Here is a 17,060-nt window from a genome sequence, read left to right as displayed (position 1 = left end):
AGCCAGATCGTGAGCCCTCTCTACCTGGTTACCCGCAAGAAGAATGATTTCCACTGGGGCCCCGAACAGCAGCAAGCCTTTGCCCAGATCAAGCAGGAAATCGCTCATGCGGTAGCCCTTGGCCCAGTCAGGACAGGACCAGAGGTGAAGAATGTGCTCTACTCTGCAGCCGGGAACAATGGTCTGTCCTGGAGCCTCTGGCAGAAGGTGCCTGGTGAGACTCGTGGCCGACCACTGGGATTCTGGAGCCGAAGCTACAGAGGGTCTGAAGCCAACTACACTCCCACAGAGAAGGAAATCTTGGCAGCCTATGAAGGAGTCCAAGCTGCCTCAGAGGTAATTGGCACTGAAGCACAGTTGCTTCTGGCACCCCGACTACCGGTGCTGGGTTGGATGTTCAAGGGAAAGGTTCCTTCCACACATCATGCCACCGACACCACATGGAGCAAGTGGATCGCCCTCATCACACAGCGTGCCCGTATTGGAAACCCGAATCGCCCTGGGATTTTAGAAATTATAACAAACTGGCCTGAAGGTGAGACTTTTGGATTATCCTCTGAAGAAGAGGAAGAGCAAGTGACTCGTGCTGAGGAAGCCCCACCATATAATGAGCTACCGGAGACTGAACGACGTTATGCCCTCTTCACTGATGGTTCCTGCCGAATTGTAGGCACTAATCGAAAGTGGAAAGCTGCAGTATGGAGCCCCACACGACGAGTTGCACAAGCTACCGAGGGACAAGGTGGATCGAGTCAGGTTGCAGAGCTTAAAGCCGTCCAGCTGGCTTTGGATATTGCTGAACGAGAGAAGTGGCCGAGGCTCTATCTCTACACCGACTCATGGATGGTAGCTAATGCTCTGTGGGGATGGCTGGATCGCTGGAGAAAGGCCAACTGGCAGCGCAGAGGGAAACCCATCTGGGCCGCTGAGATTTGGCAGGACATCGCCGCCCGAGTAGAGAAGCTGACCGTGAAGGTTCGACACGTGGATGCGCACGTACCCAAGAGTCGGGCTAATGAAGAACATCGCAACAACGAGCAGGTGGACCGAGCTGCCAAGGTGAAAGTATCACAGGTGGATCTGGACTGGCAGCACAAGGGAGAATTATTCCTAGCTCGTTGGGCCCATGATGCCTCTGGTCATCAGGGGAGAGATGCAACATACCGATGGGCCCGTGACCGAGGGGTGGACCTTTCCATGGACAGCATCTCACAGGTCATCCACAGTTGTGAGACCTGTGCTGCAATCAAACAGGCCAAGCGGGTGAAGCCTCTGTGGTATGGTGGACGATGGTCAAAGTACAGGTATGGTGAAGCCTGGCAAGTTGACTACATCACCCTTCCCCAAACCCGCCAAGGCAAGCACTACGTGTTGACCATGGTTGAAGCAACCACTGGATGGCTGGAGACCTACCCTGTGCCTCATGCTACAGCCCGGAACACCATCCTGGGCCTGGAAAAGCAAGTCCTGTGGAGACATGGCACCCCTGACAAGATCGAGTCAGACAACGGGACTCATTTTAAGAACAGCCTCATCAACACCTGGGCCAGAGAACACGGTATCGAATGGATATATCATATTCCTTATCATGCACCAGCTGCTGGAAAAGTTGAACGCTGCAATGGACTACTTAAAACTACCCTAAAGGCACTTGGTGGGGGGACCTTCAAAAATTGGGAAGTGAACTTAGCAAAGGCCACCTGGATAGTCAATACCCGAGGGTCCATCAATCGAGCTGGTCCTGCTGAGTCTGAACCCTTGCACACAGTGGATGGAGATAGAGTCCCTGTGGTACACCTGAGAGGTATTTTAGGAAAGACTGTTTGGATTAGTCCCACCTCAGGCAAAGGCAAACCCATCCGTGGGATTGTCTTTGCTCAAGGACCTGGTTGCACTTGGTGGGTAATGCAGAAAGATGGGGAAACCCGTTGTGTACCACAAGGAGACCTAATCTTAGGTGAGAACGGTGTGTAGATTTCACTGTGTATATATATATATATATATATATATATATGTGTGTGTGTTTTAGAGTTTAAGAAGGTATTGATTTGGGATAATGTAGATGGTAATAGAATAAGGGGTGGATAATGTCCTGGGTTGCAGTGTATTCTATTACCATCCCCATCAGCTGTTGAAATCAGGTGGGGCAGTGTTTCCTTGCCTCCTCCCCCCAGGCTATCTTTCTGTTGTTAATTGCCCATCATTGTCCTGCCGCCTGACTCAGAGATAACTCCCTCCGGACTATCTTCTGTTAATGAGCCTAATCAACACTTTGCCTCATGACTCATTACCCCATTGTGAGATGCTCCACCCAGAGGGAGGAACCAAGCATCCCATCGTGGATATAAGCTGAGGCTGAACACCAGAGACACCGGCTTCCCACTGGATTTCCAGAGGACAGGAGCTACACAGCCACCACTGGACTTCCTGAGGAAGAGCAGACTGTTTTACTACAGGATCACTGCTTCAGAGGACTGCAGCCACCATTTCTACCAGACTGCTACCACCACCCTGCCTAACAGGGTGTCAGGTTGTACCTTGACTCTGTCAGTTTGACAGTGTTTTCTTTTACCTTTTTTCCCCTTTTCTTTAATTTCCATTAAATTGTTATTCTGACTTGGTGTCTCCCACTGGTTTGTTTTCAAACTAGTACACTGCCTTAATCCCCTGCTCCTCGGAGTCTGGATTTCCAGAATCCATCTCCTGGCCCAGCATGAGAAGGGTTGTCCAGCGCTGGAACAGCTGCCCAGGGCAGTGGTGGAGTCATCAACCCTGGAAGTGCTCATAAAATACATGGATATGGCACTTGAGTGTTCATAAAATACATGGGGAAATACATGGGGAAATATAGGGATAAATACAGGGGGAAATACGTGGATAAATATATGGATAAATGTATATGGATAAACATAGATGGATAATCCATGGATAAACATATGGATAAATATAGGGATAAATATGTATGGATAAATATGTATGGATAAATACAGACCTTGCCTTCCTGAACGCCAGGAGAGCCGGTGTTTTACCCAGATCCCAGTGCCCTGCACGGCTGCGCTGACACGAGCGCAGGCCGATCGCTCCGCCCAGCACCATCCCTCATTTGCCTCCCACGGCTCCCCAAGCGGCCCCAAACCACCCCAGCGTGTCCATGCCGGGGCCAGGGCCTGCCCCGAGCCCGACCAGAGGCTGTCACCCAGCCCTGCACCAGCTGCCACCCCTGGGAGAGCTGGGAATGCACTGAGAGCTCGGCTCCCCGGGCTCCCCAGCACCCAAACCGGTCCTCAGACACACAGAAATGCCCAGCCTGCCCCTCTGGGCACAGCCAAACACCACAATTCCATCATCCCCAAGGAACTCTGGCACTTGCCTCTTCACCTCTGCCCATTTCCAGTAGCCGGGGCTAGGACCGGCCTGTCAGAAAGAGCATTCCCTAGGCAGTTCATCCCAGCCCAGAGGAGAAGAGGAGCCTGTCCCTGACCCACACCATGGGCAGGACAAGGGGGGCCCTAGCTGGCTTTGCCTACTCCAACACCAAAGCTCTTGGTCCCAAAGATGGGGCGAGTTCAGTGGTTTTTCCTGTCCTGAAAGAGAGCAGAAAAGGGAAGTTAATCCCACTGTGGAATCCAAGACTCCTGCATTTCATATTTCTGCTCTGATTGCTCACCGTGCAGTTTTATCCAAGGGAAAAAAAAGGAGAATGACACCATATCAAATAAAAAGTGCCCTTTTCCAGCATTTTTTTTCCAGGCATTAAAAGGATGCTCATTTCTCTTCTAGCATTGTTTCCCTCATTTTAGGAGAACCGTTTTCATCCCAGACCCCACTCGTCAGTTATTCGATCCTCTGGCACTGGATTTGGACAAAGGAAGGGACGCACCTGGATCGCAGGAAATCACTGAGAGAAAACCCTTCCAAAACCTGACAGAGAAAAACAACAGGAGATGCAGGAAGACACATCCCTCATTTCCACGTCCGGAATGCTTTTCTAAAGACTTCTCTGCATCTGGATGCTCTTTGCTCGTGGCTTTCTTCACAAGAATGCATTTGCTGCTAAACACGTCTCAGACCCTTACTTGATCGGGATAAGGTGGGATGGAGATGAAGACTCACACAGGGAATAGCCAGGGAGATGCAGAGCCTGGGAACATCAAGGACAGAGAAGAGATGGAACAGGGATTGTTTTGCTTGTTTAGAGCCAGCAGTGCTGTGAGCTTGAAGAACACACGGCACCGCAGGGATCCAGGGCAGGAGCGGGATAACTCCGGGATAAGGGGAATCTGCTCCCACTCCAGGGCTGTGCCAGTGAAGGAGGGGAATTTTTTAGTGCCTTCATTGCACACAAAAACCAAACCCAGCACCTCCGAGCTGGACTTCCGTGAGCTGCAACACAAAGCGGCCCCTGGCCTTTGGGGGAACACAACCTCACCGAGTCACGGAGCCAGGGGATGACACTTGGGAATGATCCTTGCTGCCTGCAGGCAAGTCAGATGAGGGAGCCACAGGAGCTCTGGGGTTTCCTGCTCTTCCTGCAACGCCATCGGTCCAGACCAGGAGACCTTTCCTGGAACAGATCTTCCCTGTAAAAGGAGCTGCACCAAAGCTCAAGCCCTCATTTAGAGACCCTTGGAAAAGCAAAGGTGAGAGGGGATTACCTGGAGCCCCAGGGGACCGAGGCGAAGGCGATGAAGAAGCAGACAGCAAAGTGCTTCCACTGCTTCTCACTCCAGCAAGGGGAACACCCCTGGAATTTCATGTCCAGCGTCACTCCCAAGCCCCACAGCTGAACCCACACGTACTCCAAGACTGATCTCCTTTGTACTTCCAGTAGCACAGACTCACCGGGAGGAACTGCAATCCAAGGACACACATCAGCAACCGTCTCCCCGCTTGCCGCTCTCTCCACATTTTCCCTTTCCAGTGGGATGCAGGTGCCACCCCCCAGAGGCAGGAAAACTGCCTTGCAATCCGCTACAAAACCTGCCTGGAAAGCCCAGGATGCCCAGAGCCAGCAGCCGTTTCTCCTGGAGCGCCTGCTGACAGGCATTTGAAGCCTGCTGTGCCTCACAGCTGCTTTTCTGCCAAGGGCATTCCCATCTTTTTTAGCCCAAATAAAGCTTTGCAAAGCTGAGTTTTGTGAGAAGTGCTTCATATTTGGATTATTCTTAACTTGGAGTTTCCCTCAGCAGTATATCAGGGGTAAACCCAACATGGCCTCAAAGGGCCATAAGATCCCAGATATCCAATCCCCGGTTCCCTCAGGATTGGTTCATTAAAGCTTTTCAGGGGTAATTTGGCAAACTTCAAGGTTTGCTGATTTCACCATCAAAGCCACATGAAACCTGTGCAAAAGGAACTTAACTAAAGCTGGCTAAAAGTGGTCCCTGCTGATGACTCATTAAAACACCCCCTTAAAAAGGAGCTAGGATTGATTCCACACTCACAAACCCCCCTTGCCACGATCGGCGCTCTCTGCCCGCCAAGGACACGGCAGCGGGCAGGGACATTTCTCCCACTCCCCGGCAGAGACCTCCTCCTGCCACATCCAGGGAACCGCAGCCGCTCAGGGAACACCAACTTTGTCCTGGGCTGGGAACAGGACAGGGACAAGGAACACTTTGAAGTCATTCCCACCTCGGTGCTGTCCAGACCTGGCAGAAAGCGCTTCCCACACCTCTTCTGGAATTCTCTTCCCCGGCCCTTCCAGCTTCGGAAGGCTTCTGGGGGAGCCTCAAGTTTCGGTGCAGCTCAGAAGCTGCACGCGCCTAAAGCATCCCCACGGGAACACGAAGCTTCCCTCGGGCATTCCGTTTCTTTTTCCCAAATATTCTCCCCACTCAGCCACAATCTAGAAAGAACAAAAGGGAAAAGAAGGAAGACCAATTAATTCTGACATAAGGAGTCTTGACTATCCCGACACACTGCCACGTGAAAAAACATCCCTGCCCCTCTAACAAATCCCTCTGATACTGGCTCCATTCAGGATCAATTATTTAAACGCTGTATTAAGCAGCGTAAGGACACAATGCTTGGAAGTCTCAAAAACGGCTCAGCTTGGCTACTCCAAGCACTTTCCCACCCAGGGAGCTGAGCTGGCCCAGATTTAAACGCCACGTTTGATCCAAATCCAACAGAAATCTGATCTTGTTTGGCTACTGAGCTTTCCCAAAAGCTGTGCAGTCAAGCCTGGAAATCCTCACTGAAGCCTTGCCATGTCACATTGGGATTTACCCTTGGGAAAACCCCACTCCGAGCACTTGGGTTTCAAGAGGTTGCACCCCATGTTACAGACACAGAATTCCTGTGGGGTTTGGCATTTCCTGCACCTCCAAACACGTGAAAAGAATGAAGTGCAGAGTCCCAAGGCTCCATTATTGCCGTTCTCCTCACATCCCTCTCCTCAGCTGCACGTGGCTTTGTGCCTCCTCTGAAGGGCTGGAAAGGAATTTGGGAACCCCCCCTCAGCTTCTTCGGTTTTCAGCTTTTTCTCTGAGGCAGCCCAAAAGGCAAACAGGAAAAAAAACCCCCAGAAGTGCACAAAATCCCAGCCCCTCCCAAGATGCAGCTCCTCACACCAAACCTTGGGAGAATCCCTGGTGCTTCCAACACCGCTGCAATCCCACCTGGAGCTGAGCCTACAGGGTGCTCTGCCTAATCCACATGCAAGCCTGGATAGCCCAAAGCCTGCGAGAAAAGAGGATGCAAAGTGAAGGGGAGAGGTGGGGAAAAACGGAATTTTGGGTTTTTCCCGTGTTTGCAAAAGGATTGAAGGGCAGGATGGAGAGGTTTCGTGGAAAAGAAGTACCAAAGGCTGCTTCATTCCCAGCAATTAGCGCTGCTCAGGCTGAATCCAAGAGGACAAATGCACCAGGATCAAACAGGAGCGGCCGACAGGATGGGTTATGACACAGATCTGTGAAGCTGGAGCCTTCTTTCTTCTCCCGGGCTCTGCCAGAAATTCTCCATGGCCGGACGTGCTCCCGCTCTCCCCGCTGGGGAGGATGGACTTGGATAGCCCGGCTGACTGGTGAGCCTAAAACAAGAAAGTGATGCAGTGATCCAAGTGTTTTTCCTGAGGAAATTACATCTAATACTGGAATACCAAGTTACAAAATACAACAGCAATCCAGTTTTACAATACCAGAGTATCTAGTTTCAAAGTTCCAGAGGACCAAGTTCCAAAATACCAAAAAAATTCAGTTTCAAAATACTAGAAAATCAAGTTGCAAAAAAATCAAAACAGCCCCGTTTCAGAATACCAAATTGCAAAATCCCAGTTTTCTGACGTCTTATGTGGGCAGAGATGCAATACTGTCAACATGGGATCTGTGCTACCAAAATGGGTATTTTCTCCTTAGGGGCAGCACCTAAGGAGGCAGGGCAGCACATGGGCTCTCAGGGGGAAACGTCCAACTTTCCCCTTTCACCTCGTCAGTCCTAACCCAGTGCCCCCAGAAAAAAGGAGGTTTACCAGGAGAAAAGGGCTTTAAACAAAAGGACAATCGTCCTTCTTCATGACTGTGTTTAAATTGAGGGGGAATCCCCTTCCTCTGCAATTTTAAGGGTACTAATTGAAGAAAACCCTGCCTTTTCCATGCTCTTAGGGGTATTGCTTGACAGGGAACCCCTAGTTTCCATTATTTTCTAGTTTAAATGGAAGCAGATAACTTTGACAATGCTATGTTATGGGTTCGAATTGAGCAGAACTCCCCCATTTTCATCATCCTAAGGTTTAAAGGAAGGGTAAAGCCCTATTTTCCCTCCTTTCTGAGGGTTTAAATTGAGGGGAAAATCACGTATTCTCTGACTCCTGCTGGGATGAAAACATTGAAAAATAGAAAAAAATATTTATCAGGCACTTCCATGGTGTGAGCTCAGGATTCCCCACTCTTGCAAAGGGGGAATGTTCACCAGGCAAAGGATAAGAGGAAGAGCCTCAAATTGTCCAAAATCCCAGTAAAAATATTTTGTCCTATGGAAACTATGCCAGAGCTGGTCACATTTCAGGCCCTTTGTACCCGCATTTCCTGATGTGCATCTCACAGGGGCTCTGTTCCCACTGCTCCAGGGACCCAACACAAACCTTACAGCACCACACAAACACAGCCCAAGAAGCTGCTGCCAGCCCTCCAAAGCTCAGTACCTGCAACAGGCACCTCTGTGCTGATCTCAGCCCGCTTGGCCCCAAAACAAGGTGGTCAGTTTATCCTTGAAAAGATTGAGAACAGCATTCTCGTCTCTCAAAAAGACCCACAGTTTCGCAACTACAATCTCCACACCTCCGCACTGAGACTTTATTCCCTTAAGTGTCCAAGGACATAGGCAGCAGCAAGGAAGGTGATGAAGCGAGTCAAGTTTAACCCGAGAGAGCTCTCAGCTCCTTGTGAAAGCTCAGACAAGCAGTAGAGAAAGAATTAATGCTCCCATAACTGGCATCTAACAGCCACAGGGCAAGTGAAAAGTTGGTTTTAGAGAATGAAGGAAATACAGAAAAAGCACTAAGTAATAAAAGGTGAGAAAAATCCATCACTCCAACAGGTAAAGGAAGGTAAACCACTTGAAGAAGCAGAGGTAGATGGAGGGAAAAAAACCTCACAATTTAGAGTGTCCATGACACCCAGAGCTAAAACAAGCCCAGGGGATCTGGGAGGAGCTAAGCACATGTGCTCCAAAAACCAGCAGAAATGAAGTGAGATCTCTGAAGGGAACAAAAGAAAGAGGCAGGCTGAAGAAAACAAAAAAGTGCCTCCCCACTTTTCATTCCCTGCCCACAAAGCATTTTGGGATTTTTAATCTTGGCTCTTGTACTATGTGGTAGAAATCCAAAAATAAAGGTCAGGCGAAGCATGGTTTATTGGGAACTATCCTGCATAGCAGACAAGATGTATCCTCATGCAAATGATTCCACGCAGCACTCACATCTTTAATCGCTTCTTTTCCTCTTGCTGGCGAAGCAGAGCTGCTTTATTTAGTCTAAGCAATATTTTCTCCCTTCTCCTTGGCAAAAAACAAGCTCCCATCTTGGCAATGCTCCCCAAACTACCTAATGCTCATCACCCCCCATGCTAAGGAGAGTGGAGCAGGTTAATTTACCACTTATTATCATGATTAACTTGCCCAGCTGCCGGGTTCAAGAGCCCCAGAGTGCCTCAGGTTATACAGGATCACAGAAGGAAAAGCTCTGTTGAATGAAGCTGCTGCCACACTGGCCCTCTTTGCCTGTCAAACACATTCAGCTGCTCTTGCACTGCCCTGTGAAAATCCCCCATAAAATGCAAGTGAAAAGCCCTCAGCACCTGTGATAAAGCACAGCTGGGTTCTGCTCAGGGCATTTCAAACTACCTGAGGTATTTGTGACCTCCCCTTGCCGAGGCAACACCTCAGGAAAACCAAAAGTTTCTTTTCATGGACTCACAGGATGTGTTGGGTTGGAAGGGACCTTAAAGCTCATCTTGTTCCAACTCTCACCACACTCAGGACATATTCCACTAGACCACTTTGCTCCAAGCCCCATCCAACCTGGCCTTGAACACTGCCAAGGCTGCGACAATCACAGCTTCTCTAGAACCTGTTTTGCTCCTCCCAGATCTAAAATCATACCAAACTTATCAGCCTCAGAGGTAGATTTCTATTAAATGTCTACATTTTTCTAGGAAAGGAATCCAGCAAACATTGTTTGCATCTGACTTTGCAAAATGAACATCAGCTGCCGCCCACTTTTCTTATTTTTCCCCATTTGGCGGAACATTTTCATTCTGTTGTTGTTTGGAGCAGTATTTTAATATACCTGGCTGAGGCTGCTTAAAATAGCACAGCAAGATACCGGCCTGTGAGGGGTGGAAAACCGAGCTCTTGCACATCTGGTGTTTCTATTGTTGGAAGTCTTAAATCCCACCTCTCTGGTGGGACAAAATAGGTGTCACTAATCCAATTTCTAAAGTATCATGCATCACGCTGATGCTATTTTAAGACTAAAAAACAACAACAAAAAAGCCAATTTAAACAAACCTCTGCTCCTTTCCATTTTCTCTGTTCCACAATTTATGACACAAGATGGGAGAGAAAGATTGTTTTGGGAACAATGTTTTCAGGACTCTAAAAATAATATAAAAACTGCTCTGCCACACTCTCAGCTGTTACAGCCCCAAAAAGCACTGGCTCTCTTTGCTCACAGAGCCACAACTGTGGTGGGATTTCTACCCCGGGTACCAACCTAGTGACCACACCGTGGGACAGTCATTTCTTGGTTTTCTCCTGGGAATAGCTACAGCACTTCTGTGTTGCAAGGCAAACTTGAGCCTCTTTTAATGAAACTGGACCTGTGAAATGAGGTACACAAAGCCAAAGGCCAGCTGAACCTGTGATCTCTGAATGGGTCTTCACATTCTTCCCAGGAAGATGAATGGGAATCACTCTTTTGCCAGGGAAGCTGCATCAGCTGGGAATTTGCTTTAGAAAACGTGCTTTCTGCTCCTCTCAGAGCCAAAATTCCTACACATTTCTTCTAAGTCCTTCTTAGATAAGGACCATGTTTAACTGAGTGACAGTGAAGCAAAATGACAATCCAGGAATAAATTTCCCTGTACACATTATCCTTCATCCACGTGGGTGGTTTCTCTCTGGCACACAGGGGTGAGGAAGGAACCCAAATGCATCACTGTACATAAAGTCACACGTGCTGAGCGGTGAACAAATCTCAGAGATACTGGAAACCTCCTCTGAAGACCCAATTCAGGGAAAGCCTGAGCTGCTTTGTGTTTCTGGGGCTGAAGAAGTTCAGGATCTTCCACAGATGCTCCGAGGCACTAGGATTGTGCCTGAATCTCGCTCTGGAAATGCCAGTGGCTCAGCTGAGAGCTGTGGCAATGATTTACACTGCCTTGAGAAGGGCCACGGTCCTGCAAGGGTCTTTCATCAGGAGCAAAGAGCGGCCTGGAGTGTGGGGAATGCTGGATCTGTACCACGGAGTGCTCATCCTTCACCTTAATGTGGAGCTACCCCCAAAGCCGCCATGTATCCCTTTTTCTATTGCCCCTGGTGTGTATCTTTCGGAGCAGCTGTTCCATGTGGCTTTTTATGGTGATCCTGTGGGAAGCAGCCGTTCGCCTGCTGTGATATCCTCACAACTACTATGAACTCCTCATTCCTTTGGGTTTGATTTGGGGCTTTTTATCTGTTTGTTTGATTGGTTTGTGTGGGTTTGTTTGTTTGGGTTTTTGTCTTTTTTGGTTGGAGTTTTTTGTTTGCTTTTTTATAAATGTCTGGTGAAGCTGGCACAGCCAAACTCAAGAAAATGTAAACCAGGTTCGACTTTCCAGAAATTCCTTTGGACTGGGTTTAGCTGCATCCCCCAGGCTCAGGATTATCAAGATATTTGCAGGTTTTGCTCTGCGCCATCAGCCTGCTCAGGTTCTGCTCGGTGTTTCACAAATGGAGAAGACAATGGATGCTGTGCCAAGCTTCCTTTCAAACAGCAAAACCTGGGTCAGCATGAGAGAAAAGAAGAAGAAAAAAAGAAAATATTCATCAGTTAGAACAGAGCCAGTGTCCCACCATCTGCCCCTGCACTCTTACTAATTTTGTCTATTTCGAGACAAGCCTGGGTCTAAAGCTTCCCTCTCTCAGTTCCTGGTGCTATTTGCTACCTTGCAGCTTTGATTTCTGCTGATCTAAGTCACTGCTGTCCATGTGGGCTTGAGAATGTTCAGCCTGGAGAACAGAGGGCCCTGGAGAGGCTTTGCTGTGGCCATGCAGGACTCGAAGGGTGCCATAGGAAAGATGGGGACGGTGTTCAATAGGGCCAGTGGCAAGAGGAGAAGGGGGATGGCTTTTAACTGCAGGAGGTTGATTTCGGTTGGCTCTAAGGAAGCCGCTTTTTCACACTGAGAGTGCTGAGGCACTGGCCCAGGCTGTGCACAGAGGATGTGGATGCCCCATCCCTGCGAACATCCAAGGCCACGTGGGAACAGGACTCTGAGCAACGTGCTCTGGTAGAAGATTGCTCAAGTTGGAACAAGATGATCTTTAGCGTCCCTTCCAAGCCAGACCACTCAGGGAGTCCATCATTCTATGATCCCCGTTGTCCACTCCACGGTGACCCTGGACTCCTGTGAATTGTGATGTCACGGTCTGCATTCACACCGGAGCTCCCAGCATCCAGCAAAGAGGACAACACAACCATTCGCCCTTGTGCCTACACACCCGTCACCCTGCTTGGCCCCTGCTCCGATACTCCCAAGAGTTCCCAAAGGTCTCTTGTGCCTGGATTTTGCCGTTCATCCCTGCCAGATGCTCACATTCATCCCGAGGAAGGTAAGGTGCCATTCCATGGAAATGCACACCACCTAAGTGCCTCTGTGGGGATGCTGTGGGACAGGGATCCCACTCCGAGGTTTTGCTACATCTGCAGGTTTCCAGAGACGAAGAGAAAGAGATGCAGGTGGATATAAAGACTGATACAGAGGAGGAGATGGAAGTGGATGGAGGAGAGACTGGAGAGGAAGAGATGGAGGTGGACGTGAAGGAAGAGATGGAGGAAGAGATGGAGGTGGATGCGAAGGAGGAGATGGAGGAAGAGATGGAGGTTGATGCGAAGGAAGAGATGGAGGAAGAGATGGAGGTGGAAATGGAAGACTACAGTGAGGACATGGATGTGGATGGAAAAGACGAGGAGGAGGACATGGTCCTGGGATGAAGAGGGACTCCAGCGGTAGGACAGGTATGTGCTCCCCACAAGCAGAGTGGGTGCCCTGCTGCCAGGCTGGGGCTGGGCTGGGTGCCCCGCTGAGGGACACGGTGCCCCGTGGGCTGGATTCTGGCAGCACAAGCACCATCCCCAGCCTGTCCTGCACTTGCTTTGGCTCACACAAGCCCCGTGCCAGTGCCTGGGGCCTGACCCCCAGCCCCAGCCAGGCTCAGCGCTGGCAGCAGAGTCCCGCTCTGCCAGTGTGTCCCAGGCTGGGGCACATGGAACAGCCCTCTGTGCCTGACTGCAATGACTGTGTCACTTGCTTTTCTTCCAGGACTGACGGAGATCCAGGGCAGAGATGGCACCCTTCTGTACATACGTTTTAGCGTTTCTTTTTGTCTTCTGTAAATACGTTTAAGATAGTTTTGATAGATATGTTCTTGTAAATACGTTCTATAGATCGTTGTTGTTACAAAGGTTCTTACAATGTAAATATGTTCTGTAGCTCGTTTTTGTTGCTGCTCTTACATAAATAAAGGACCTTTGTTTTTCATACCTCAGTTCTCTTGGCATTTTCTTTGGGCACAGGCCTCCATGGACCAAGACTTCCTTTGGAAACCCCCTCTGTCACCAGACTCTGGTACAAGCGTAACACCAATTGATCCTCGTAGTTAAAGGCGTGACATTAATTGGCACAAATTTGTCCCTTGGACTTTCTAGCACAGTAAATGTCAGTGCTCATAATGCCCAATTCCTAATGAAAGCTTTCAGTCTCCTCACCTGCCACGGCACCGCAGGGATCCAGGGCAGGAGCGGGATAACTCCGGGATAAGGGGAATCTGCTCCCACTCCAGGGCTGTGCCAGTGAAGGAGGGGAATTTTTTAGTGCCTTCATTGCACACAAAAACCAAACCCAGCACCACCGAGCTGGACTTTTCGTGAGCTGCAACACAAAGCGGCCCCTGGCCTTTGGGGGAACACAACCTCACCGAGTCACGGAGCCAGGGGATGACACTTGGGAATGATCCTTGCTGCCTGCAGGCAAATCAGATGAGGGAGCCACAGGAACTGTGGGGTTTCCTGCTCTTCCTGCAACGCCATCGGTCCGGACCAGGAGACCTTTCCTGGAACAGATCTTCCCTGTAAAAGGAGCTGCACCAAAGCTCAAGCCCTCATTTAGAGACCCTTGGAAAAGCAAAGGTGAGAGGGGATTACCTGGAGCCCCAGGGGACCGAGGCGAAGGCGATGAAGAAGCAGACAGCAAAGTGCTTCCACTGCTTCTCACTCCAGCAAGGGGAACACCCCTGGAATTTCATGTCCAGCGTCGCTCCCAAGCCCCACAGGCTGAACCCACACGTACTCCAAGACTGATCTCCTTCAAACTTCCAGCAGCACAGACTCACCGGGAGGAACTGCAATCCAAGGACACACATCAGCAACCGTCTCCCCGCTTGCCGCTCTCTCCACATTTTCCCTTTCCAGTGGGATGCAGGTGCCACCCCCCAGAGGCAGGAAAACTGCCTTGCAATCCGCTACAAAACCTGCCTGGAAAGCCCAGGATGCCCAGAGCCAGCAGCCGTTTCTCCTGGAGCGCCTGCTGACAGGCATTTGAAGCCTGCTGTGCCTCACAGCTGCTTTTCTGCCAAGGGCATTCCCATCTTTTCTTTTTTAGCCCAAATAAAGCTTTGCAAAGCTGAGTTTTGTGAGAAGTGCTTCATATTTGGATTATTCTTAACTTGGAGTTTCCCTCGGCACCAAAATCAGGGGGTAAACCCAACATGGCCTCAAAGGGCCATAAGATCCCAGATATCCAATCCCCGGTTCCCTCAGGATTGGTTCATTAAAGCTTTTCAGGGGTAATTTGGCAAACTTCAGGGTTTGCTGATTTCACCATCAAAGCCACATGAAACCTGTGCAAAAGGAACTTAACTAAAGCAGGCTAAAAGCGGTCCCTGCTGATGACTCCTTAAAACACCCCCTTAAAAAGGAGCTAGGATTGATTCCACACTCACAAACCCCCCTTGCCACGATCGGCGCTCTCTGCCCGCCAAGGACACGGCAGCGGGCAGGGACATTTCTCCCACTCCCCGGCAGAGACCTCCTCCTGCCACATCCAGGGAACCGCAGCCGCTCAGGGAACACCAACTTTGTCCTGGGCTGGGAACAGGACAGGGACAAGGAACACTTTGAAGTCATTCCCACCTCGGTGCTGTCCAGACCTGGCAGAAAGCGCTTCCCACACCTCTTCTGGAATTCTCTTCCCCGGCCCTTCCAGCTTCGGAAGGCTTCTGGGGGAGCCTCAAGTTTCGGTGCAGCTCAGAAGCTGCACGCGCCTAAAGCATCCCCACGGGAACACGAAGCTTCCCTCGGGCATTCCGTTTCTTTATCCCAAATATTCTCCCCACTCAGCCACAATCTAGAAAGAACAAAAGGGAAAAGAAGGAAGACCAATTAATTCTGACATAAGGAGTCTTGACTATCCCGACACACTGCCACGTGAAAAAACATCCCTGCCCCTCTAACAAATCCCTCTGATACTGGCTCCATTCAGGATCAATTATTTAAACGCTGTATTAAGGAGCGTAAGGACACAACGCTTGGAATTCTCAACAACGGCTCAGCTCTCGGCTACTCCAAGCACTTTCCCATCCAGGGAGCTGAGCTGGCCCAGATTTAAACGCCACGTTTGATCCAAATCCGACAGAAATCTGATCTTGTTTGGCTACTGAGCTTTCCCAAAAGCTGTGCAGTCAAGCCTGGAAATCCTCACTGAAGCCTTGCCATGTCACATTGGGATTTACCCTTGGGAAAACCCCACTCCGAGCACTTGGGTTTCAAGAGGTTGCACCCCATGTTACAGACACAGAATTCCTGTGGGGTTTGGCATTTCCTGCACCTCCAAACACGTGAAAAGAATGAAGTGCAGAGTCCCAAGGCTCCATTATTGCCATTCTCCTCACATCCCTCTCCTCAGCTGCACGTGGCTTTGTGCCTCCTCTGAAGGGCTGGAAAGGAATTTGGGAACCCCCCCTCAGCTTCTTCGCTTTTCAGCCTTTTCTCTGAGGCAGCCCAAAAGGCAAACAGGAAAAAAAAACCCCAGAAGTGCACAAAATCCCAGCCCCTCCCAAGATGCAGCTCCTCACACCAAACCTTGGGAGAATCCCTGGTGCTTCCAACACCGCTGCAATCCCACCTGGAGCTGAGCCTACAGGGTGTCTAATCCACATGCAAGCCTGGATAGCCCAAAGCCTGCAAGAAAAGAGGAGGCAAAGTGAAGGGGAGGGGGGGGGAAAAACGGAATTTTGGGTTTTTCCCGTGTTTGCAAAAGGATTGAAGGGCAGGATGGAGAGGTTTCGTGGAAAAGAAGTGCCAAAGGCTGCTTCATTCCCAGCAATTAGCGCTGCTCAGGCTGAATCCAAGAGGACAAATGCACCAGGATCAAACAGGAGCGGCCGACAGGATGGGTTATGACACAGATCTGTGAAGCTGGAGCCTTCTTTCTTCTCCCGGGCTCTCCCAGAAATTCTCCATGGCCGGACGTGCTCCCGCTCTCCCCGCTGGGGAGGATGAACTTGGATAGCCCGGCTGACTGGTGAGCCTAAAACAAGAAAGTGATGCAGTGATCCAAGTGTTTTTCCTGAGGAAATTACATCTAATACTGGAATACCAAGTTACAAAATACAACAGCAATCCAGTTTTACAATACCAGAGTATCTAGTTTCAAAGTTCCAGAGGACCAAGTTCCAAAATACCAAAAAAATTCAGTTTCAAAATACTAGAAAATCAAGTTGCAAAAAAATCAAAACAGCCCCGTTTCAGAATACCAAATTGCAAAATCCCAGTTTTCTGACGTCTTATGTGGGCAGAGATGCAATACTGTCAACATGGGATCTGTGCTACCAAAATGGGTATTTTCTCCTTAGGGGCAGCACCTAAGGAGGCAGGGCAGCACATGGGCTCTCAGGGGGAAACGTCCAACTTTCCCCTTTCACCTCGTCAGTCCTAACCCAGTGCCCCCAGAAAAAAGGAGGTTTACCAGGAGAAAAGGGCTTTAAACAAAAGGACAATCGTCCTTCTTCATGACTGTGTTTAAATTGAGGGGGAATCCCCTTCCTCTGCAATTTTAAGGGTACTAATTGAAGAAAACCCTGCCTTTTCCATGCTCTTAGGGGTATTGCTTGACAGGGAACCCCTAGTTTCCATTATTTTCTAGTTTAAATGGAAGCAGATAACTTTGACAATGCTATGTTATGGGTTCGAATTGAGCAGAACTCCCCCATTTTCATCATCCTAAGGTTTAAAGGAAGGGTAAAGCCCTATTGTCCCTCCTTTCTGAGGGTTTAAATTGAGGGGAAAATCACGTATTCTCTGA

The sequence above is a fragment of the Corvus hawaiiensis genome, unplaced genomic scaffold (assembly GCF_020740725.1).
Source record: "Corvus hawaiiensis isolate bCorHaw1 unplaced genomic scaffold, bCorHaw1.pri.cur scaffold_68_ctg1, whole genome shotgun sequence".
Taxonomy (NCBI): domain Eukaryota; kingdom Metazoa; phylum Chordata; class Aves; order Passeriformes; family Corvidae; genus Corvus; species Corvus hawaiiensis.
The sequence above is the reverse complement of the archived record's forward strand: the minus strand, read 5'-3'. Positions refer to the sequence as shown.